The sequence below is a fragment of the Lolium rigidum genome, chromosome 3 (genome assembly GCF_022539505.1).
Source record: "Lolium rigidum isolate FL_2022 chromosome 3, APGP_CSIRO_Lrig_0.1, whole genome shotgun sequence".
Classification (NCBI taxonomy): Eukaryota; Viridiplantae; Streptophyta; class Magnoliopsida; order Poales; family Poaceae; genus Lolium; species Lolium rigidum.
In genome coordinates this window covers 395,392,832-395,417,159 of record NC_061510.1, presented here as the reverse complement: position 1 = coordinate 395,417,159, position 24,328 = coordinate 395,392,832, and the positions used below count along the sequence as shown (strand labels likewise).

Sequence of the window (24,328 nt, the reverse complement as noted above, 5' to 3'; positions counted from 1 at the left end):
AAAAAGTACACCAATGACAATGGCGTACATCAAACCAAGATTGTTTGACGAATAAACTGCAAAAGACTAAGTTAACAGTTTACCGCATAGATTGTGCGAGGAAAGAAATGGTTCTTGCAACTAAACATCCCCCACGAGGATCGGTGGATTACCTCTTGAAACTGACAATACAAAAATGCGCCAGAAACAACTCAACTCAGTTGTAACACAATGATGATTCATGCACACTCAGCGCATTGTACAACTGTCACTCTGCTATTTCCCGTTTTTCCGTGTTACAAACTGAAGAAATTCAAAAGCTTCAGTTGAACATCAGGAATAAGTATCATCCCTCACAAGACTACAAGTTGACAGTTTAGTTGCAACTAACATCCCTCGGAAGGACAAAAAATGTTCCAGAAACATTTCAACCTGGACTCAATCATCATTCTGTATTCAATGACTTCTTGAGAGACCGAAGGACTCCCCACATCACAGTTGATACAAAGAAAAGAAGTACACCAGTGACTATGGCGTACTTTAACCCAAGATTCATGAGCAAATTTACCAGCAACCCTGCTAGGACGACCCCCACGAAATTCGCAGACAGACCTGACCAGAAAGGCATGCCCAGAACTGATGCAATTATAGCGCCGGTCCATGCTCCGGTGCCTGGGAATGGAACAGCAACAAACAGCATCAACCCAAGCCATTGGAATTCCTCCACAGGCGCAGCCTTCCGCCGTGCCCGCTCAAAGAGGAGATCCATAATCCGGGTCGCAGAAGCACTTCTTTGCGAGAGAAAGGTGGCGAGTTTCTTCAGGTAGAGGATGATGAATGGCACAGGCACCATGTTCCTGGAGAAACCAATAGTACAAATAAAGTTATATGTATATAGAATGAAGCATCCTGAAGAGAGATGATTAAATTGCTGACACTACAGTACAATGGGCAATTTAAATTTTAACCACATCACTGAAAAATGACTATAAACGTCATCACAAACCTATCAGTCATCAGAATGCAAAAACAACTGTTTCAAATGCTAAATAGTACATCACTTGATTTCCGAATTATCCTGATTTTTTGCACGTGGATGCAGAATCACCTTCTTCCTGCCCACCCCCTCCTCTATCGATCTCCCCCTCTCTATTCCATCTCCTGCACACTACAGAAATCCATTCCGAGTGGACTTTTTTCTGCTCTGGTGAAAAGGGAGTGCAGAGTTTTTCTGAATGTTTATAAACTGAAATTTTGTAGGAGGTTGTCAAAGACATTTCGCGTAGAGGCAACACTGACCTTTGTATTAGTGCAAGGCAGGCAGGAGGTAAGCAACATGGTTTGAGGCAAAGAAGGATGAACTTGACAAGAAGATCTACATGTTCATCCATCCTCCTAATCCTAACTAAATACTTGCACTCCAATACTAGTGACAAGTCCTGGCTTTACTTTTCAAATGGGTTCCTATGGTTTCTCCATGTTGTACAGCCAATTCCCCTATTAAAATGCTACTATCAGTTGTACATTCATGTCGTTGATGTCAATTTAAAAGAAGAAATAAGTTGCTGTTATCATTTGTAGTACATTCATGCCATACCCATAAGTCCACAACACAATGGGCCATTACAAGTGTCAAAACCAAACAGGGGAAAATATTTTCACTGACTATACTTTATGGGACTAAGAATAACCAAATATTGCATAGGGAATAAAGTGTGCATTGCAAATAGTTTACGGACAAAAAATGAAAGTTTTTCTTTAAACTATAGTCTTTAATCTGCCAGTCCCATGATCAACTCTGTTCTCTTCAGAATCAGTTACCTTACCATGTAGGAACTGCAAATCTATAGTAGTAACTAGTAAGTGATAATCAAGTGTCACGCATCTCAAATCCTCATCAAAGCACAGCTAGAGAACTACAAATAATTCTGAGAAAAAACATCCGGCCAATAATTAAGTTGCCCTGGAGACAGTCGTCAGTTATGTGGTACTCTCGGTTCCACGCACTAACTAAAATGATCCAGCATATCCTTATATTCACTTAGTTTATGTGTCGTGGTAGGTATCATTTCGCAACAAATGACTTAGCTGCCATTAAACGCGTGCCAAAGGGCAGCTATGTAAGTTAATTTACTGTGTTGCCTTTCTTTGGGGGCTGTTGTACCCTTTCAGGTTTTAATACAACATGGGGTTTATTTGAACACAAAAAAATAGGCTACACAGTCAGTCCAGTTCATAATTTTGCTACACACAATCCAATCAAAAGTACAATTAAGATAGTCGCCTAATATATCACATTGTTCATACACAATATCCTTATTTATCACTTCACCAAACTATGTAACCAACTTTAACGAACTGGTTGTGTTCCATTATGTGTGATCTTAAAGACAAGTCAAAACACATATTTTCGACTAGGCTTGTTATACACATTATTCAGAAGTGAAAAACACATTTCAACTAGGCTTGTTCTACACATTAGTTTCAGAATTCTAGGCTTGTTCTGCAAATTAGTTTCAGAAGCCATACAAACTTTTCAACTAGGCTTGTTCTACACATTAGTTTCACAAGTCTCGTGCCATGTAATATAGTATCTATTAGTTTCAGAACATTTTATAGTATCTAGCTATCTACTCGTATTATACCTTATTTGACAAGCAATGCACCACCAAAAATTCATCAAACACCTCATGGGCTAATACTAGACTTCGTCAAACAAAACATTGACACGAGAAATGCAAAGACAGATCCAATAAAGGATAGAAAATTGAGGCGGACAGACAGGTATCGCAGCATGGAGCTATCAGTGGGCTTGCTCAGGCCTGTGAAGACATGCGACTGCTGCCGGTCCTCACAGTCAAGGCCTCTAGGAACAAGTTTTTCATTGCCAGGAATTGGAGAGTGGTGTGAACGGCACAAGATTGGATTTTGGGATTGGCCTGTGATGATAGGATGAGTTGGAGTAGAGAATCAAGAGGGGAGAGGGGGAGGAAGGTGACGTAGCACTGATTGTGCAAAACCAGGGTGAGGTGCGTAGCCTCTCGGCCTAAACCATCTTCCACAGCATTAAAACAGTGTCAAAATCAGATAGGGGGAGAATGCTTCAGTGTCAAAATCAGAGTGACGCAAAGTTGTTTAGGGAAAAGAGTAAGGGTTGCAAATAGTTTAGGAGCAAAAATGTGGACCAGCTGCTGGTGCTCTCCTTCTCTGGCCTCCTTGTTTTCTGTTGCTTGTATGTGTTTCAACTCTGTATTGTTAGTAATGTATGCCACTATGCCTACGGGCACTGGCGGAGCTATGCTGAAACAAAACCGTGCCATGGTTTGCCCAGCCCCAAATCATTTTCTCCTCTATCAAACGATTATCTAGCGCTAAAACTCCATCAATTATGTCCAAACTCACTGCTCTGTGTTGTTTTCTCTTCAAAAAATATGTTTTGGCCCGCCCAATGTTTCTTGTCAAGCTCCGCCACTGCCTACGGGCGTAAATCGTAAAAAAAAATTTGAACGGTTTCTTTCAGCTATACTTGTTACTTTTTCAGTGCCTTGATCAACTGCGTTCTCTTCAGAATCAGTTATCTTGCCATGTAGGAACTGTAAATCTGTTGTAACTAGTAAGCTATAATCAAGTGTCACCAGCACTAAATCTCAGCAATGCTCAGCTAGAGAACTGCTAATTATCCGGAGAAAAAACACTGGGATAATAGCTAAGTTGTCCTGTAAGACCGCAGTGAGTTATGTGACACTCCCAGTTCTGCACACTAACAAAAATGAGCCAGAATGTCATCACATTTACCTAGTTTGCATGTCATGGTAGGTATCATTTTGCAACAAATGACTTACCACCCTTAAACATGAGCCAAAAGGCAGCTATGTAAGTTGGTTTACTGGGTGGCCCTTTCTTTGAGGCTGTTGTACCCTTTCAGGTTTTAAACTTTTAATACAACATGGGGTTAATCTGAACAAAACAAACATGGGATACAGTCAATCCACTTCATCATTAATTTCTCTATGTATAATCCAAATAAAAGTTTAACTAAGTTAGTAGGCTAATTTATCACGTTGTTCATACAGATAAATCTGATTTATCGCTTTATCAAACTGTGTGAGTGACTTCGTCGGACAGGGTGCATTTCATTAAGTCTGAGCTTGAAGAGAAGCCAAAACACACATATGTAGGCTAGATTAGTTTTAGAAGCCAAACACACATTTCAACATGGCTTGTTCTACACATTAGTTTCACAAGCCATCGCCATCGGTACTCATAATAGCATCTAGTACCATGTAATACAGTATCTACTTGTATTACAGCTTATTTTGACAAGCAGTCAATGAACCACCGGCAAATACTAGACTTCATCAAACAAACAATGACACGAGAAATGCGAAGACAAACCCAATAACAGATAGGACAGTGAGGCGGAAGGACAGGTATGGAGCTATCCTCAGGCTTGCTCAGGCCTGTGAATGACTGCTGCCGGTGGGAGATGCTCCAGCGCCTTCATCTGGAGCAAATCTGCAAACTGCTCTTCTTAAGTAGCCTCACGGTCAAGGCCGCTGGGAATGAGTTTCTCATGGTCAGGAACTGGAGAGAGGTGTGAACAGCACAGGGTTGGCCTGTGATGATAGGATGAGTTGGAGTAGAGAAACTGGAGGGGAGCGAGGGAGGAAGGTGATGTCGGACCCGCTTGTGCAAAACCAGGTTGAGGTGCGAGCCTCTCGGGTTAAACCATCATCCACAACATTAAAACAGTGTCAAAATCAGACAGGGGGGAATGCTTTAACTATACCTTGGGGTTGGGGCAGGGTTAAGAGTGACAGAAAATTGTTTAGAGAACAGAGTGAGAGTTGCAAATAGTTCAGTAGCAAAAATGAATGTTTTCTATTCCTATAGTTGTTAATTTTTCAGTCCCTTGCTGTGTTCTCTTCAGAATCAGTTACCTTTCCATGTAGGAACTGTAAATCTGTAGTAACTAGTAAGTGATAATCAAGTGTCACCATCACTAAATCTCAACAAGGCACAGCTAGAAAACTACTCCCTCCATCCAATAGTAAGTGTCTCAACTTTTGCTAGATACGGATGTATCTACACCTAAAATGTACCTAGATACATCTGTATCTAGACAGAACTAAGACACTTATTTTTGGACGGAGGTAGTACTTATCATCCTGAGAAAAAAACATTAGGATAATAGCTAAGTTGTCCTCACAGTGAGTTATGTGGCACTCTCAGTTCCGCGCACTAACTAAAATGAGCCAGCATGTCTTCATATTTACTTAAATTGCATGTCATGGTAGATATCATTTTGCAACAAATGACTTAGCTGCCCTTAAACATGAGCCAAAGGGCAGCTATGTAAGTTGATTTACTGGGGCCCTTTCTTTGGGGTTGTAGTGCCCTTTTAGATTTTAATACAACATGGGGTTAATTTGAAAAAACAAACATAGGATACACAGTCAATTGCCTTCATCATTCATTTCTCTATGTATGAATAAATAAAAGTTTAAGTAGGCTAATTTATCACATTGTTCATACAGATAATTGATTTATCAGTTTATCAAACAGTGTGACCGACTTTGTCGGACAGCATGTATTTAATTATGTCTGAGCTTAAAGAGAATCCAAAACACACATGAGTAGGCTTTTTTTTTCCCGAGAAAACGCAAAGAACTCTTTGCGTTTCATTTCATTGAAAAGATAGGGGGAAACAAGTTTACAAGCCTCCTAGGAGGTGAGTTACAGGTGATAGCCAAGAGAAAGCCTAGTGTACATCCCAGGTTGTTGGAATAACGACGCCAAGCCCGGTGGCGCCCGCCTGTGCCCAGAGCCTAGCCTCGCACTGGATGTCACGCACAAGGTCGGCGACCGAAGGCCGCCCTCGCTCGAAAACGCAGTTGTTCCTGTGCTTCCAAACCATCCAAGGCACCAGCAGCGCAGCAGACCCCAGTCCCTTATGCATCGGTTTCGGAGCTAAGCGCTTAGCAGTGTCCAGCCAGGCGAAGATAGATGCGTCCGCGTCCTCCGGAGGCCGGCATGGGATACGCAGCCAGGCTAAGGCCTTATGCCATATCTGCTTGGTGAATGAACACTCGATGAGCAGGTGGCGCATGGTCTCTGGTTCTTGGTCGCATAGCAGGCATCTAGCATGGTGTTGCAGGCCTCTGTTCGCCAAACGATCCGCTGTCCAGCAGCAGTTTTGGTAGGCAAGCCAATGAAAGAATTTGACCCGGGGAGGCGCCCAAGCTTTCCAAGTGTGCTTCCCGGCGGGGCAAGGCATGGATCCCTGGAACGTGGCGAGGTAGGCGGAGCGGGCCATATAGGTGCCGCTGGGTGTCCACTTCCAGACGAGCTGGTCTTGGGCCTCAGAGAGCACGACGGCGTTGACCATGCGCCAGAGCGTGAGGTACTGGCCGATCTCATGGAGGCCGACGACTCCGTGTATGTCGCGTGCCCAGTTATGCCCGAGCATGCCGTCTGCCACCGTCCTTCCTTTTCTTCTTCGCTTAGGGACACACGCATAGAGCTGTGGCGCGATCTCGCTAATGGAGCGGCCGCCAAGCCATCTGTCCTCCCAAAACAGGGCATTGAGCCCGTTTCCCACAGTCATGGTGGTGGAAGCGAAGAACAGGGAGCGCTCGGCTGCAGTGAACTGCAGGTCGAGGCCATGCCATGCGCGTCGGTTGTCCGTGCGACTGAGCCATAACCAGCGCAAGCTGAGCGCCAGGCTCGTGCGTTCCAGGTCATGCACGCGGGAGGCCGCCAAGGCTGAGCGGCCGCGCCACGCGTTGCCAGTTTACGTGGCAGTGTCCGCCGTTGGCCGCCGCACGTCCTGCCCATAAGAAGCCCCTCTGAATCTTCGTGATCAGCTTGATGGTTCGCCTGTCGGGCGCAATGACCAGGAGCTGGTGGATGGGGATTGCTCCAAGCACCGATTTGACCATGACGAGGCGTCCCGCCCGATCCATGAGCCCTGCTTTCCATGTTGGCAACTTGGCCGCGACCCTGTCGACGACTGGCTGCAGCTGGGCTGCGGTGGGCTTCCTTACGGTGAGCGGTATTCCCAGGTAGGTGATAGGCAAGTCGACCAGTGGGCAGCCTAAGCCGGCAGTGGCGGTGACCACCTCCTCCGGCGCACATCGGATGAGGGTGGCCGTGCTCTTTGCGTAGTTAACGCAGAGGCCGGAAGCCCTCCCAAACAGCTCGAGCATCTCTTTGACGGCCCTAACTTCCTCCGCATTGGCGTGGCAGAATAGGATGACACCGTCGGCATAGAGGGAGATCGTCGGTATCACGCGGCAGGGGTGGAGTTCCCGCAGCACCCCGAGCTGAATAGCGTGCCGGAATAGACGTCCGAGCGTGTCCACGGCGAGGATGAACAGCTGCGGCGAGAGGGGATCGCCTTGGCGCAGTCCGCGCCGGTGCCATATTGGTGGGCCTGGGTCGCCATTGATCAGCACCCGCGTGCTTGCCGTGGAGAGCAGGATGGAGAGCCAGTCGAGGAAGCGGCTCCCAAAGCCGTAGCGCCGTAGGGCTTCGAATAGGAACGGCCAGGCAATGGAATGAAACGCGCGCGCGAGGTCGAGCTTGACGAGGATGCGTGGCGCGCCCAGCTGGTGTAGCAGCCTCGCGGATTGTCGGACGAGCACGAAATTGTCGTGTAGGCTCCGTCCGCCAATGAACGCGTTCTGGGTCGGGCTGACCATGGCGTCAAGCTTCGGTGCGAGCCTCAAGGATAAAACCTTGGCGAAGAGTTTGGCCATGAGGTGGATCAGGCTGATTGGCCGGAACTCGCGTAGGCTGGTCGCCTCGGCATGCTTGGGTAGCAGCGTGAGGAACGCCGGTCGCGCAGATCATGGTCCTGCCCCATCAGGTACTCGAAATTGAGCGTGCGATCCCTGGGCACCTCCGTTCCGAGCAAGGCGTCGTAGTGGTGGAACGTGGCTTGAGCGATGTCTGCGTGCTCGGTGAGGACGCGGCCATCATCGGTGAGGCTCCTGATTCTGTTCTTTTGGCGGCGGTAGGAGCATTGGCGGTGGAAGAAGGAGGTATTGGCGTCTCCGTCTTTGAGGGATGCAATGCGTGCCCTTTGCCGCGCCATGGTTCGTTCAAGTGAGGCCAGGCCGAGGTAGGTCCGTTTGATCTCTTTGCGCAGCCAGTCCTCGTGCGTGGTCAAGAGCCTCCCTTCTTGCGCTTTATCGAAACGCAGCAGCAGCTCGCGAGAGATGGCGAGCTTGTGTCGAATGTTGCCCACCGAGAGCGCGCTCCAGCTTGTCAACTTCCGTGCCGTTGCCTGTAACTTCAGAAAGAGGCGCTGGAAGGGATCGGCCTGCTCAATGGAGTGCCAGGCTTCAGCGACCGTGTCCTGGAACCCCGGCATCCGCACCCAGAAGTCTTCGAAGTGGAAGCGTCTGTGGGCTGGGGGCAGGGGGGAGCAATCCAGCAGCAGCGGGCTATGATCAGAGACAACCGAAGCGATGCAGCGGAGGTGGCAATGGCAGTGGTGCTCTTCCCAGTCGGCAGTGCAAAGGACGCGGTCGAGGAGGACGAGGGTGGGAGGGGACTGCTCGTTGGACCACATATAGTGGCGTCCATTGAGGTAGACCTCCTTGAGCGCGAGGTCGTTGATGACTCGTCGAAAGCCTACATTCAACTAGGCTTCTTCTTTTACACATTAGTTTCAGAAGCCGAACACACATTTCAACTAGGCTTGTTCTACACATTAGTTTCATAAGTCATCGGTACTCATAATAGTATCTAGTACCATGTAATATAGTGTCTATTAGTTTCAGAACATTGTATAGTATCCACCCGTATTGCACCTTATTTAACAAGCAGTCAATGCACCACCGGCAATTCATAGAACACCTCACGGGCAAATACTAGACTTTGTCAAACAAAACAATGACACGAGAAATGCAAAGACAAACCCAATAACTGATAGGACGGTGAGACATACGGACAAGGTAGCGCAGCATGGAGCTATCAGCGGGATTGCTCAGGCCTGTGAGGACGTGGGAGATGCTCTAGTGCCTTCATCTGGAGCACATCTGCCAGCTGCTCTCAGATAGCCTCGGGATTGGATTTCAGGATTGGCCTGTGATGATAGGATGAGTTGGAGTAGAGACAGGAGAGGAGAGAGCGAGGAAGGTGACGTAGCACCCGCTTGTGCAAAACCAGGGTGAACTATCGTCCACAGCATTAAAACAGTGTCAAAATAGTTTAGGGGCAAAAAATGAACGTTTTCTATTCAAATATACAGAGTAGTTGTTAATTTTTCAGTCACTTGCTGTGTTCTCTTTAGAGTCATTTATCTTACCATGTACGAACTGTAAATCTGCAGTAACTAGTAAGTGATAATCAAGTGTCACTGTCACTAAATCTCACCAATGCACAGCTAGGAAACTATTAATTATCCTGAGAAAATAAAAACTCAGGATAATAGCTAAGTTGTCCTGTGACACAGCAGCGAGTTATATGGCACTTTCAGTTCCACACACTAATTAAAAGGTGAACCAGCATGTCTTCATATTTCCTTTTTTTTTTCAGAAAACGCAATGACATTGCGTTTCATTTCATTGCAAAGAAGAAGAGTTTTACAAGATCACATCTCACAAGGGAGGTGTGTTACAGGATTCGAGATAACGGTAGCTCAATGGACATCCCAATCTACCGGCAGCACGGCACGTAGCCCTAACGCCCCCGCCCTAGCCCAGAGGGATGCCTCAGCCCGGATCTTGTCGCATGTGCCAGAAACCGAGGGCTGCTCGCCCTCGAAGACACAGGCATTACGGTGCTTCTAGATCATCCAGGGCAGCAGCAGCATCATTGTGGCCAGGCCCTTGTGCATTGGCTTCGGCGTATTCTGCCTCGCGGTGATCCACCAGTCGTTCAAGGAAGCCTCATCGACGGGAGGACTACAGGCAAGTCGAAGCCAGGACAGGATCTCGTACCAAACTTGCCTCGAGAATGGGCAAGCTAGTAGGAGATGCTGTATAGTTTCCGGCTCTTGATCGCAAAGCAAGCAACGAGGGTGGTACTGCAGCCCACGTCGGCGAAGGCACTCCGCCGTCCAGCAGCGATCCTTGACCGCTAGCCAATGGAAGAACTTGACTCGAGGTGGCACCCAGGTTTTCCAGAGGAGCTTCCAAGAGGCGCAAGCTCTGGACCCGTGGAACATGGCCAGGTAGCAGGATTTCGCCGAGTAGGCGCCGTTCGTGGTCCAACGCCAGAGCAGCTGGTCAGGCTGGTTCGTGAGGGTGATGGACTCAACCTGTCTCCACAGCAGGAGGTACTGTCCCACCTCGCGGATGCCCGTGGATGTTGCGCGCCCAGCTGTGGGCATGTAAACCCGCTGCGATGGATGTCGTCTTCCGACGTCTCTTCGGAACGCAAGCGTACAGCTCGGGGGCAATCTGGCTTACGGCGCAGCCATAAATCCAACGGTCTTCCCAAAACTTGCCGGAGCGCCCATCGCCGACCACCATTTCCGTCGAGGCGAAGAAGAGGTTCTGCTCCTGCTGCGTGGCCTGTACGTCAAGCCCACTCCAGGCCCTCTCTTGGTCGGTCTTGCCGAACCAAAGCCAGCGCAGTCTCAGGGCCATCCCCGCCTGCTCCATATCCTGAACACCGAGGCCGCCAAGCGAGATTGGCCGGCAGACGGAGCGCCAATTGACATGACAGTGGCCTCCGCGCGCAAACCTCGCTGAATCTTCTCGAGTAGCCTTAGGATGCATTTGGGCGGCTGTAGCACCATTAGTTGGTGGATAGGGATCGCGGCCAGCACCGCCTTCACCGTCGTCAATCTGCCAGAGCGGTCCATGAGCTTGGCGTTCCACATGGGGAGCTTAGCCGCTGTTTTCTACACCAACGGTAGCATCTGAGCCCTGGTAGGGCGTCTGAGTGTTAGCGGGATCCCCAGGTAGGTAAGCGGCAGTTCCGCGACGGGGCAACCCAGCGTGCTCATGATCAAGTTAGCTGCATCGGCGTCGCAGTTGAGCACGGTCGCTGAGCTCTTAGCGTAGTTTACTTGCAGGCCAGATGCCTGCCCGAACAGCCGCAAGATCGCCTTGATGGCGTTGATGTGCCAAAGGGCAGCTATGTAAGTTGATTTACTGGGTGGCCCTTTCTTTGTGGCTGTTGTACCCTTTCAGGTTTTAGTAGAAGATTGGGTTAATTTGAACAAAACAAACATAGGATACACAGTCAATCCACTTCATCATTAATTTCTCTATGTATAATCCAAAGAAAAGTTTAAGTAAGCTAGTAGGCTAATTTATCACATTGTTCATACAGATAAATCAGATTTATCACTTTATGAAACTGTGTGACCGACTTTGTCAGACAGCTTGTCTATTTTATTACGTCTGAGCTTAAAGAGAAGCCAAAACACACATAAGTAGGCTTGTTTATAGTATATTAGTTTCAGAAGTCAAACCTACATTTCAACTAGGCTTGTTCGGTTTCAGAAGTCAAAGTAGGCCCGTCCTACACATTAGTTTCAACACACGTTTCAAGTAGGCTTGTTCTCCACATCAGTTTCAGAAGCCAAACACAAATTTTCAACTAGGCGTGCATACACATTCGTCTCAGAAGTCCCACATTTCGACTAGGCTTGTTCTACCCAATAAATCTGTGCTCGCTAGTCGTTATAATGCAATACTGTATCTATTAGTAGTTGCAGAACGATGTCACAATATCTACTCGCACTGACGCTATTTGAAATGCAGCGAATGCGCCATCGGCAATTCATCGAACACGTCGCGGGCAAATACCAGACCTCGACATACGAAGAAATGACACTGGGTGTGGGGGAAGCAAAGGCAAACCCGAGAACGGCTAGGACGGTGAGGCGGACGGGGTGGAGCCGCATCCAGTACCCGGCCGGGATGGCGCCCCGCAGCTCGAGCACGGGCAGCGTGGCGAGCGTGAAGACGACAGCGTCGTCGGGCCAGCCGAGCCTCCGCAGCGACGCGGCGACCCGCAGCCCGAACCCGGACGCCCTGATGGAGTCCTCCGCCGCCGCCGCCAGGGCCGCGCCGCAGCCGAGCAGCGCGGCGGAGCCGATGAGCGCGCCCAGCACCAGCCGCGCCGCGGGAGCGCGCCAATCGGGCGCCTGGTCCCGCTCTTCTTCCGTCGCCTCACCCCCGCCTCGCACCAGCGCCACCATGCACGCGGCGCGAGACTCTCGCGCGAGCGGCGAAGAAGCGAGAACCCTCAGGCGGAGAGCGGGCGCAGGGGCCGCGAGGAAGGGCCTCCGTCTCGGCGATGCCGACGAGAGAAGGGACGGCGCGGCAGTGAGAAGTGAGGCCGCCATGGCCATTCGGGTCGAGAGAGGCTACTCTTGTGGTCGCGGCCACGGGTTGGATGAGCTCGGCTTGGACGGCGGTTACGAGGTGGGCAGGAGTCGTCGGAGGAGAGCCCGAGGCCGGTGGCGCGCCATGGGAGTGGACTGGGGATGGTTCTGGCTCGAGTGATGGGGTCGGGAGGATATGTGAATATCCGTCGTTGCGAAGACTTTTGGTCTGTACCTATACTTCATCGCTCAGATTTTTTTTTTATTAGGGAACTTCATCGCTCAGATAGTCGTATACTGACCTACATGATGCTAATGAGCTAATCACAAGCTTATGTGCTTAAATGCTCAATAATATAAAATGTTAACCCGTAAAGATTTTTTCAGCTTTTTCCATAAATATAAATACGGTGAACGATCCATCGTCTTGTCCGTAGCACCAAAGATAACCAAGGAGCAGTCAGACTCCACAATGATATGGAGCATACTACAAGCACTCCTATCTGCTGCATTTTGTTGCCGAATCCACAATGGATCGATTACCACAGCAGTGATCCCCACCAATTTTGTTGTGAGTTGCGACACAAGAGGGAAATTCAATTATTATTGTGAAGAGTCATTTGTATTATTTTTCATGTGCTTCATTTGTAAAATTTACAGCAATGTCTCACGAGCTTCTCGGATAGAAGAACAGATATTGTATAATATTTCCTTCATTCTAAAATAAGTGTCTTCATTTTTTTTATTTTTTTTAAATACAGATGTATCTATAACTAAAATGTATTAACATGCAATCGTATCTAGACAAAACCGAGATAGTTATTTTAGGACGGAGGTAGTAGCTTCAAGTCATGTCCCATTGCCCTCCTCAAAGGGCGAGCCGCGGCCCCATAACGCTTTATGTTCGGCGCGGTCGACGCTCTCATGCCAATCTCGACACCATAGGGAGCCTCCTGGGAGCATAGGACACAAGCGGCTATCGACGCCATGTTGGATACCGACATGCGGGTATCACAACTCGAGTGGTGGATCTACTATGTCTTTGAGTTTTGCAGGTAGTCGTGAGGTTTGACTAGCTTCTGCTTCAACGTGGAGATAGTGAGTGCTGGAATTTGGGGCATTTGGCCTTTGGCCCATGGCCCATTATCAAATTCTGAAACTCACATGGCCCACTCCAATAATCAGTGGCAGCACTAGTGGGAGCTAAAGTTTAGTCCCACATTGCTAGTTGAGAGAGAGTGGGAGTGGTATATAAGGTGGGCTGTTCTAGTCCTAGTAAGTGAGTGAGAAGAGAGAGAGCCCTCGCGCACTCCTCCTCCTCCGCCGCCCGCCTCGCCTCGTCACGACACGACACGACACGACACGACGCGGGTTGCGGGAATCTCGCCGAGCCGAGCTTATCTTTTTGCTGTTTGGGAAATTAATTGTGTAATCAATTTCGAGTCATTAACGGACGCGTTACTCAGCCGTTTTGCCTTCCAGTTTTTCTGGATCGTGGCTGTGCCGACTCGGACGTGGGCTGCGTCCCACGACCTTCCCGAACCGCACTATATAAGCGCGGACTCCAACCCTAGTCTGTGCCAGACGCACATGCGACTACCTGTTTCCAGTTCATTGCGCCGCCGCCTTCGTCTTCCTCATCCCGTCCGTCGGCGTGCACCGACTGTCGGGACGATGAGGCCTCCGGAACCACTGCCTCTCGTGAACCTGTACGGGTGAGGGGCAATCAGGTTTTTGGGGAGCGCTCCGGCGCGACTACTGGCATCACGACGTCGTCCTCGGATGACGAGTTTCTCCACACCGACAACTTCTTCCCGGACCTCAGCGACTTCCTCGGCAACCTCAACATGGGCGACAACGAAGCTGCTCGCGAAGTATGTGATCTTGTCGTTTCTCTTTCAGTTTCTGTTAGAGTTTCTTCTTCTAGTTTCTATGGTAGATGCAATCGATTTGTCTTGTTTAGATGTGATCTGTTCATCTACTTTACTAGTCTGCATGATTAGTTTACTTGTTATTTTCGTAGTCATGATTTATCAATTATCTGTACGGATTATTTCATATGGATATTTGCTTATATTTCCAACAATCCAAAAACCTGATTATAGGCAAATCAATTCAAGCAGCGTTGCTGCCGCTACTCGACCTCCCTCTTTGATGGTATGCATTACAAGAGGTGGCGCACAAAGGCAGTCCTATGGTTTACAAACCTAGGCTGTTTTAGCGCCACGTATGCTAGACCCGAGGGGCCTCTCTCGCATAGGAGCAGGAAAAGTTTGAGAAGGTCGATGCCATGTTTAAGGCGGCCTTGTTCAGCATTCTTGGGGACAACATTGTTGACCCGTACATGGCTTTCGACCATGGTAAAGATGCGTGGGATGCGCTCGAGGCCAAATTTGGGGTCTCGGACGCTGGCACTGAACTGTATGTCATGGAGCAATACTATGACTATAGGATGACTGATGAGCGCTCCGTGGTTGAGCAGGCTCATGAGATTCAGTCCCTTGCCAAAGAACTCGAGCAGTTTAAGTGTAGCCTGCCGGACAAATTTGTGGCCAGTGGCATTATTGCCAAGCTTCCTCCTTCGTGGAGGAACTTTGCTACTTCTCTGAAACATAAGAGACAAGAGTTTTCCGTTTCGGATCTCATTGGCTCGCTTCATGTGGAAGAGAAGGCGAGAGCAAAGGACACACGCGCTCGTAGTTATGAGGGAGGTTCTAGTGCCAATGTGGTACAGAAGAAGAACTTCCAATCTCACAAGTCTAAGAATAAGAACAATGGAAAAGGCAAGTTTGACGTGAAGAACAAAGCCTCCAACTCAACCAACTTCAAGAGGAAGACTCCTTATAAGAAGAAAGGGAACCGCCATGTTTGTGGCGCTCCCGGACATTGGGCTCCCGATTGCCCAGAACGTCATGATCGGCGTGAGAACAGCGGCAAGTCCGCAAATGTTGTTATTGGTGTTGATACTGAGATGAAGGACGCTGGGTACGGTACTTCTCCTACTGTCCTTTCAGTATGTAATTCTCCTGATTGGTGGATAGACACCGGAGCCAATACACATGTATGTTCTGATGTCTCTATGTTTTCTTCTTATCAGGTCGCAAGGACTTCTTCCGTGCTGATGGGAAACGGCTCACGTGCTTCTGTTCGTGGTGTTGGTATGGTGGATCTGAAGTTTACTTCGGGAAAAACCATCCAGCTGAAGAATGTGCAGCACGTTCCTTCCATTAATAAGAATCTCGTTAGCGGATCACTTTTATGTCGAGATGGTTTTAAGTTGGTTTTTGAGTCCAATAAAGTTGTAATTTCCAAGTGTGGACAATTTGTTGGAAAGGGTTATGTGTGCGGAGGCTTGTTCCGCTTATCTTTGTCAGACTTATGTACTCAAATTATTAATCATGTTTGCAATGATAGTGAGTCCGATATTTGGCATTCACGACTTTGTCATATTAATTTTGGGTGCATGACGCGGCTAGCGAATATGAATATAATTCCGAAATTTGCTATTGTCAAGAAATCCAAGTGCCAAGTATGTGTGCAAGCTAAGCAACCACGTAAGTCTCACAAGACTCACGGAGGCAAGAGACTTGGCACCGCTGGAGCTTATACATTCGGATCTTTGTGAAATGAATGGTGAATTGACAAAAGGAGGAAAAAGATACTTCATGACTTTAATTGATGACTCTACTCGATATTGTTATGTGTACCTCCTGAATCTAAAGATGAAGCTCTTAATCACTTCAAAATCTTTAAAGCTGAAGCAGAAAACCAACTTGATCGAAAGATCAAACGGCTAAGGTCCGATCGTGGTGGAGAGTATTTTTCAAACGAGTTTGATTCTTTTTGTGCGGAACATGGTATTATCCATGAGAGGATGCCTCCCTACTCACCTCAGTCAAATGGGGTGGCCGAAAGAAAGAACCGTACTCTAACTGATTTGGTTAACGCCATGTTAGATACATCGGGTCTATCCAAGGCATGGTGGGGGAGGCAATATTGATCTGCATGTCATGTCCTAAACCGTGTCCCCACAAAGAACAAAACCATTACCCCTTTTGAGGAATGGGAAAGGAAAAGGTTGAAACTCTCTTACCTACGAACTTGGGGCTGTATGGCGAAAGTAAATGTGCCGATACCCAAGAAGCGCAAGCTTGGACCAAAAACCGTGGATTGTGTTTTTCTGGGATATGCTTTTCATATATAGCATTGGCTATAGATTTTTGATAGTAAAATCTGAGGTATCCGACATGCATGTTGGTACAATTATGGAGTCGAATGATGCGACTTTCTTTGAGGACATCTTTCCTATGAAAGAAACGTCTAGCTCATCAATTCAGGAGATGCCCAGTTCATCTACTCATGAATTATTTCCTGAACCTACCATGGCTATAGAACACTTTGATAATCCTGTGGAGAATGATAGTGAAGCTCCCAAAAGGAGCAAGAGACAGAGGACTGCAAAGTCCTTTGGTCACGATTTCATTGTGTACCTCGTGGATGATACTCCCACTTCTATTTCGAAGCCTATGCATCTCGGGATGCCGACTACTTGGAAGGAAGCTGTCCGTAGCGAGATGGATTCCATCTTAGCTAATGGAACTTGGGAGGTTACCGATCGTCCTTATGGGTGCAAACCTGTAGGATGCAAGTGGGTGTTCAAGAAAAAGCTTAGGCCCGATGGTACTATTGAAAAGTACAAGGCACGTCTTGTGGCCAAGGGTTATACCCAGAAAGAAGGTGAAGATTTCTTTGATACATACTCATCTGTTGCCAAATTGACCACCATTCGAGTGCTACTATCCTTGGCTGCCTAACATGGTCTTCTCGTTCATCAAATGGATGTTAAGACTGCTTTCCTAAATGGAGAGCTTGAAGAGGAAATTTATATGGAGCAACTGATGGATTTGTAGTAGATGGTCAAGAAGGAAAGGTGTGTAAATTACTGAAATCTTTATATGGGCTTAAGCAAGCGCCTAAGCAGTGGCATGAGAAGTTTGAAAGAACTTTAACTGCTGAAGGCTTTGTTGTAAATGAAGCTGACAAGTGTGTATACTATCGCCATGGTGGGGGCGAGGGAGTTATTCTTTGTCTCTATGTCGATGACATATTGATATTCGGGACCAGCCTTACTCGTGATTAAGGAGGTCAAGGAGTTCCTATCTCGTTGTTTTGAGATGAAGGACTTGGGAGTAGCCGATGTGATCTTAAACATCAAGTCTGCTCAAGGATGAGGATGGTGGGATTACATTGCTTCGAGTCCCACTATGTGGAAAAGATCCCGAGTCGCTTCGGGTATAGCGACCGCAAATCTTCTCCAACGCCTTATGATCCTAGTGTGATAATTCGTAAGAATAAAAGAATTGCTAGAGATCAATTGCGATATTCGCAAATCATTGGCTCGCTTATGTATTTAGCCAGCGCCACGAGGCCTGACATCTCCTTTGCTGTAAGTAAACTCAGCCGTTTTGTATCTAGACCTGGAGATGTTCATTGGCATGCTCTTGAGAGAGTTTTGCGCTATTTGAAAGGCAATGCGAGTTATGGTATTCACTATACTGGGTATCCAAGGGTACTTGAGGGTTATAGTGATGCAAATTGGATATCTGACGCTGATGAGACTAAGGCCACAAGTGGTTATTTGTTTACATTTGGAGGTGGCGCTGTTTCCTGAAAGTCTTGCAAGCAGACCATCATTACGAGGTCAACTATGGAAGCAGAACTCACAACATTAGACACAGCCACTGTTGAAGCAGAGTGGCTTCGTGAGCTCTTGATGGACTTACCTGTGATTGAGAAACCAATACCCGTTATTCCTATGAACTGTGATAATCAAACTGTGATCGTCAAAGTAAACAGTTCGAAGGATAATATGAAGTCATCAAGGCATGTGAAGAGGAGACTGAAAACTGTCAGGAAAATGAGAAACTCCGGAGTTATAGCGTTGGATTATATCTATACGTCTAGAAATCTGGCGGACCCCTTCACAAAGGGACTATCACGAAATGTGATAGAAAATGCATCGAGGGAGATGGGTATGAGACCCACAGTATGAGCTGCCCACGGTGGTAACCCACTCTATGTGATCGGAGATCCCGTGAATTAGAGTCGGGAGACAAGTCGTTGGTTAGCTGGGAGGAGAGTATATATCCCTATAGCAATTTTACCACTCCGTAAGATGCAATACTCCCCTAATCTGCATGGCAGGTTGATAATTATCTTAATGTGTTCTAAGTGGCTTATTTTAGCAAAGATGTTGTCCTGCAGAACATATTTTGAAGAACACACCTATATGAGTCTGATTGTTTAACGTCGCAATCTATGAGAGTTGGGTGCTCTCTAGTAAACTCATGAAAGGCCCTGGAGTATGACGTATAAGCTCCAAACCGCGAGGAAGTCTCGCGGCAGCCTAGTATCGGTCTAGGCTTTGTATGGAGCTAGTGCGCAGAAAACTTGTAGTTCAAGGCATAGTCCACTATCCAAGTTGCAATCTAGCGTAATATGAAGCTTTAAGTGGAAGTTCAACTTAACAGTCTCCACGATATACCGGTATATAAAACAATGTTCTGGAAACCTATTGGTGAGATGTGCCAATGAAAGTTTGTGGGGGATTGCTGGAATTTGGGGCATTTGGCCTTTGGCCCATGGCCCATTATCAAATTCTGAAACTCACATGGCCCACTCCAATAATCAGTGGCAGCACTAGTGGGAGCTAAAGTTTAGTCCAACATTGCTAGTTGAGAGAGAGTTGGAGTTGTATATAAGGTGGGCTGTTCTAGTCCTAGTAAGTGAGTGAGAAGAGAGAGAGCCCTCGCGCACTCCTCCTCCTCCGCCGCCCGCCTCGCCTCGCCTCGTCACGTCACGACGCGCCGCGGGTTGCGGGAATCTCGCCGAGCCGAGCTTATCTTTTTGTTGTTTGGGAAATTAATTGTGTAATCAATTTTGAGTCATTAACGGACGCGTTACTCAGCCGTTTTGCCTTCCGGTTTTCCTGGATCGTGGCCGTGCCGACTCGGACGTGGGCTGCGTCCCACGACCTTCCCGAACCGCACTATATAAGCGCGGACTCCAACCCTAGTCTCGTGCCGGACGCACATGCGACTACCTGTTTCCGGTTCATTGCGCCGCCGCCTTCGTCTTCCTCATCCCGTCCGTCGGCGTGCACCGACTCGTCGGGACAGTAGGCCTCCGGAACCCCGCCTCTCGTGAACCCGTACGGGTGAGGGGCAATCAGGTTTTGGGGAGCGCTCCGGCGCGACTACTGGCATCACGACGTCGTCCTCGGACGACGAGTTTCTCCACACCGACAACTTCTTCCCGGACCTCAGCGACTTCCTCGGCAACCTCAACATGGGCGACAACGAAGCTGCTGCGAAGTATGTGATCTTGTTGTTTCTCTTTCAGTTTCTGTTAGAGTTTCTTCTTCTAGTTTCTATGGTAGATGCAATCGATTTGTCTTGTTTAGATGTGATCTGTTCATATACTTTACTAGTCTGCATGATTAGTTTACTTGTTATTTTCGTAGTCATGATTTATCAATTATCTGTACGGATTATTTCATATGGATATTTGCTTATATTTCCAACAGTGAGGTCATGTCTCCTAGGGTCTATCTGGTCGGATGTGGGGTTGTCGCCCCGTCCTTCTTGTGGCTTTCCTCTTTGGTACGGTTATGCATGTCTCAAGTCACTAGCGTCGCTGCTTTCTAGCCCCGACCGATGACTTCCCGACTAACGCATCAACAACTCTAGGGTTGGACATAAGGTTTGCTTAGCCTTTGGGCTCTTTGATTTTAAAAGAATTCACATCTTAATGTACATGTTGGACTTCTATAATTGGTTTTGGGCGACCGTAGGGCATCGATTTTCTGATGGGTGGGCCTAAAATCGGTTGTCCTTCGTGCCATCTGTCAAATCGACATCCAACGATCATAACTAGCTTAAATTGTACTTTCGCAGTTTCTCCATAGTTTTGAAGAAATCAACCCGCAGTATCGAGGTTCTCCACTTAAAGCGAAAGTGTATATCACTTGTGCTCTGATATTTCTGATTTTTGGAGAAAATATGGCAGCGTAGTGATCAATTAACATGATAGAGACTATACCCTTAAAAAAACATGATAGAGACTATACCCTTCAAAAAAAAACATGATAGAGACTATTGCAAACTTGTGTGGGTTGAGCAAGCCTTAAAAGCCGCTAGCCAACTGAGCGACACTAGTTCCTGACAAACTATCATACATGGCTTTCCTAATAGAAGGAGTTGATGCTAGTTCCCGATGAACTCAGCAATTATGTTTACTCTAGGTTTACAATGCTATATCGTCCATTTTTCCAAAAAAAAAAAACGCTCTATCGTGCATTTTCCTTAATAGTAAGAAATTTAAGCAGCAAACACAAAATGATCCCTCTAATGGTGCCCTTCTCTTATAGAAATAAAACATACTTTAAATTCCGAAAGAACTTTTAGTTATTTTGCACAAACTCATATGCAAGATAACTACGGGTCGACAAGCGTGGTGTGTTCTTTTTATCGTTCGTGTTGTCAAACCCAATCTTAGATGGTCCTTCAAAAAAGAAACTTAGATGGAACATGGATTTGTGAGGTCAACCTCTCCATGTTCACCTCATTCTCGGTTCGGTCAACCTCTCCATGCTTTGAACATTGCATTGCACCTAAGAAAATTGACGAGTTTGAATCGTAAAAGCAGAAAATTGACGAGTTTGAACATTGCATTGCTCTATGTAATGCTTTGTGATTATATTTCCAGAAAAATAGAATGTCACGGAGTCGGTGGCAAGTGTTGCTGTAAGTGATGGTTCAGCTACAATAATATAAGTTCAAGATGATGCGAATAACCACTAGTAAAAAAATGGACCTTTTGCACCGATTGGTAAGGGCTATATGCACCGGATGCCCAACCGGTGCAAAGGATCCGGTGCAAAAGCCCCCCCCCCTTTAGCATCGGTTCAGTTGCGAACCGGTGCTAAAGGGTGCACCACGTGGCGGCTGCCGGGCGTCCGAGCGGCGAACCGGTGCTAAAGGGTCTGCCGCGGCAGAAAAACGCCCCAAAACGCTGCCGCGGTAGAACCCCGCTACCGTAAAATTTTGTTCGAATTATTTTCCACTCCCTATTTTTTCCTTTTTTCAGAATTTCTAATATTTTAGTTATTTGACAAGTTTAGTCTCTAACTACCCTTATCTCTAGTCCAATTACTTACTCGTGCTCAAACTTCCCGCTCGGTCACCCATCCTTCCACTACTCTAGCACTAGCACGCTTAACTTCCAAGTTCCTTTCCATCCCGCATCCAAGTGCTTCCGAGCGGTGCTAAAGGGTGCACCACGTGGCGGCTGTCGGGCGTCCGAGCGGCGAACCGGTGCTAAAGGGTCTGCCGCGGCAGAAAAACGCCCCAAAACGCTGCCGCGGTAGAACCCCGCTACCGTAAAAATTTGTTCGAATTATTTTCCACTCCCTCTTTTTTCCTTTTTTTTTCAGAATTTCTAATATTTTAGTTATTTGACAAGTTTAGTCTCTAACTACCCTTATCTCTAGTCCAATTACTTACTCGTGCTCAAACTTCCCGCTCGGTTACCCATCCTCCCACTACTCTAGCACTAGCACGCTTAACTTCTAAGTTCCTTTCCATCCCGCATCCAAGTGCTTCCCGCTCGGTCACCCATCCTCCCACTACTCTAACACTAGCACGCTTAACTTCCAAGTTCCTTTCCATCCCGCATCCAAGTGCTTCCGAGCGGTGCTAAAGGGTGCACCACGTGGCGGCTGTCGGGCGTCCGAGCGGCGAACCGTTGCTAAAGGGTCTGCCGCGACAGAAAAACGCCCCAAAACGCTGCCGCGGTAGAACCCCGCTACCGTAAAAATTTGTTCGAATTATTTTCCACTCCCTCTTTTTTCCTTTTTTTTTAGAATTTCTAATATTTTAGTTATTTGATAAGTTTAGTCTCTAACTACCCTTATCTCTAGTCCAATTACTTACTCGTGCTCAAACTTCCCGCTCGGTTACCCATCCTCCCACTACTCTAGCACTAGCACGCTTAACTTCCAAGTTCCTTTCCATCCCGCATCCAAGTGCTTCACGCGCATGTGTGTGATACTAGTATCATATCAATCGTATTAACATGTTGGTCGATGTCATATTTCTTTATTGTTCGAATTTCAAATAAATATTTTAATAAACAAAAGTATTGTTGTAATAATAATCTTGAATAAATAAATAAACATTAACTTTATAATTTGTATAATTTTTAATTATTTTCATATTTTTAATTTTTAATTTTTTTTGCTAAACCTAAAACCTGAAAATTTGAATATCTTATAATTTGCTAAAAGTAATAGTAATCTTTATGCAGGATGCAATTATTAATTTTAATTAAATAATAATAAAAATATATATAATCCTAAATTTCTGGAAAAAAACTAAAATCTTCCTGCTTTCATATTTTCATTTGGAATTTTGAGAATCTAAAAATTAGCTAACCGGGTAAACCAAGTATGACAATGAAAAAAACTTACGATTAATAAGTTATCCCATAGTTCCTTCTCACCCACTATCTTGGAGCTTTTCTCGCATCAACCATCGCCTCTTTGCAATGCTTACAACATACCAGAGGCCTCAGGTACTCCGAACTTGCTGGCACATCGTGATCATAGTTGGCACACATAAAAACTTCATGCCAAACTTGTATGAAAAATACTCCATCTCCTTCACCTTCGCAAGATCGCCGCACTGACAATGCTTGGCTGTGTCATCCCTGGGGCAAGATTGCACTCTTCATCTTCGATGTTCTAAATTCTTGATATGAGAAAGGCACACTCACGGCATCAAAGGTTGGTGGAAGAAAGAAGAGGGGAAGAAACACGGGTACATCAAAACAATTCGGTGGTTCCATTTATAAAGAAAGACCACGGGATGAGATGGCAGGAAACGGTGGCGGGAAGGGGTTGGCGGGAGAAAGGAGCAGGGAAAACCAGCGAGAATAATAAAAAAAGAGAACAGTCGGGTATGTCTAGCCCGAGCGGTCAAATTGTGTACGCCTAGCTCGACCACCTTCTTTGGTTTGGGCTTGCCCGACGAGGCCCAGTCGGGTCCGGTGAACCCGGCCTGCTTTGCGATACGGGGGAGCCCACACGATATCTTGTCAGGTCGGGTTACTACAGCCCATAGGCCCTAATCGGGTTAGCCTGGCCTACCACCGTATTATTTCTGATCATATTCAAATTTGAGTATTTGGTGAAAAAAAAATATTGTTAAAAAATTGTCTCTCTAAACACACTTTGAGTCGTAAGGTTTGTACAACGACATAGCTAGCGCACTTGTTTTTCAATCTGAAAACAAGACAAAGCGAAAGATGACGGCGAACAGAGCTATGCATTATAGAACAAGTAAATCCTTGGAACAAATGAAATATACTCCATATAAAATTTCAGTGCGTAAACAACTAAGGAGCACATATTTGCATATTTTTACACGTGAGGTCAAACGAAACCACCATTTGACAATATAAGATGATGGCATTCGGAACTAATTGGGGCAACCTTATGCATCTATCTGCCATTCCTCCTCTGGATTACATATCTCACATAAAATTTTCCAAAGAGGACGGCGAGCGCGGAAAAATCCGAATCCTACGAGATAGGCTTGCATCCCCAAGATCAAAGCGAGGGCCCAGAGCGGGATGCTAGAGTCGTCCTTTAGGCCGTAATAGATGCACATCAACAGTAAGACAGCGGTGATCGCTCCCAAGACGAGACTCAACACACCCAAGATCTGTTGCCGGCAGCGGCGGTTAGCCTCCTCATCTGGCTCCGCCGTGGCGACGAGGGCGTCGTGGATACCGTTCTCGATGTCGGCCATTGTTCTCGATTTTCTTAGTTGCCTGCTGCTTTGCTTGCGATCGGAGATTCTCTCTCCTACTCTTTGGCTTTTCTTTTTTCTGCTACACGACTCCACCTGGCTCCTTATATTGCCTACGATCGCGAACTTGAACAACGAACCGACTCGGAGATGTGGACGTCTACAATCCGGATCCTTTTATTATTGG

General features: G+C 46.9%; 1 pseudogene; it reads right to left on the bottom strand.

Annotated features, from left to right (window-relative positions):
- Nucleotides 1-203: 203 nt before the first annotated feature.
- LOC124697703 lies at nucleotides 204-24,141 on the bottom strand (annotated as a pseudogene).
- Nucleotides 24,142-24,328: the final 187 nt, after the last annotated feature.